This window comes from Anoplophora glabripennis, unplaced genomic scaffold (genome assembly GCF_000390285.2).
Source record: "Anoplophora glabripennis isolate ALB-LARVAE unplaced genomic scaffold, Agla_2.0 scaffold616, whole genome shotgun sequence".
Lineage (NCBI taxonomy): Eukaryota > Metazoa > Arthropoda > Insecta > Coleoptera > Cerambycidae > Anoplophora > Anoplophora glabripennis.
The window spans coordinates 283622-285303 of record NW_019416754.1 but is presented as its reverse complement, the minus strand read 5'-3'; positions in this window follow the sequence as shown (position 1 = coordinate 285303).

Genomic DNA, 1682 nt, shown 5'->3' with positions numbered 1-1682 from the left:
TATACGATCGACGTATGTAATATGTGCTAATAAAATAAAAACAACTAGGTTAATGATATTAATGTTAACTGAAGTGTCGTACACAGTAGTATTTAAACAGTAATTATGTCCGAAAATAAGCGGAAAAGTACCATAGGGCGTTTCATAAATTTACATATAATTGTGGGCAGTTGAAATGTATTGAGATAATATATTTTTTGCAATGCGAAATCAAATTCTGTGAATTATTCTCGAATTATTTATCGATTTGTTTTTGTTTTTAATTAATCCCAATGCATACCCTTACAATCGAATTACGAGTGAAAAAATGCAAATGGTAAGACGAAACAAATATAGACATTTGCCTGAATCATTAATTAATAGAAGGGAGGAAGAAAAAAGTAGGTTACCGAACATTTTACGAGAAATAAACTATCAAACATTAAAAGTTCTGACTTGTCCGTCAAACGCGAAGGAGTAACGGCAACAGCGCAATAGAGTATAAATGAGGATAGGTAGTGGGAAATTTAAATGAACGTTTCGATACACAACTTAGTCATTAGAAATGGATTACATTCAACGTGTTTATTTGTATAATTCAATTTGGAATAATAATATAAAATGAAAAATTTTCATATGAATTTTCAAATCTTTATGAAGTACGATAAACTTTCAATACAAGAAGTAAACAATATAAATACAGCATATAAACAATGAAATATTTATACTTTGCATCACAACGCATATAACAATTTTATGCATTTTAATAAATTTTGCAATTTTAAAATTAACATTTCAATAATTTCAGTTTATTTTTTAGACTATTTCTGGATGCAATAACATCGTATCACAGTATAATACTACATACATATCAAATTGTATTATACTTTCTTAAAAGCATTCGCTTTAAATTCTTGTCTTATAAGAAACATTTGTATTCACAAAAGTGCATCATGGTAGTATACTACTTATGCATGTAACTAAATCATATTTAAATAATAATTTGTAGATAATCTAAAATGCGCAACAGTTATTTGCAAAAAGAGCAGTGCATGCTTTGTGCCATGTCGATTATTTAATGTCTTCCAACGGTGTGCAGAAGCCAGAGGCTCCACAATCTTCTCTACAATGGATTTTTTCCTGCTTTTGCTATTTTCTGTTCTAATTCTCAAGCACTCATACCTACTTTCTTTTGGTCACAAATTTTAATTTCTCCGACTCTGTTCTTCATCCGACATTTTATAGGTTAAAACTATCAGCTGTGCCAGCGATCATAGCATCATATACCTATATACATGACAAGGACTGACAACAAATAATCAACACAGCATTCTCATGCGCTATTACCAAGTTTCTATTGCAACTAGTGACATTTATTTATGCATATTGGGTAAAAAATAATAATTGAAAGATGGAAATATACATACAGGGATGGCCAGAAGTACGGAATAAATTTTATATCTTTTGAATGAGTAAATTTTTTTTAAAACGCCGAAACACGATAACTGATTTTGATTTTTTCCCATCTTTCGGTTATATAATAATAAATTTTTCTTCAACCCCCTAACCCCCAGCTACCCCTACTTTTTTTTTCAAATGAAAACATAAGACATTAGGGGGCTCGTTGAAAAGCTTATAGAAAACCGAATCCAGCCATACCAAATAAACAAGTTTTATTTTTTCAATAGCAAGGTTTTTAGGGT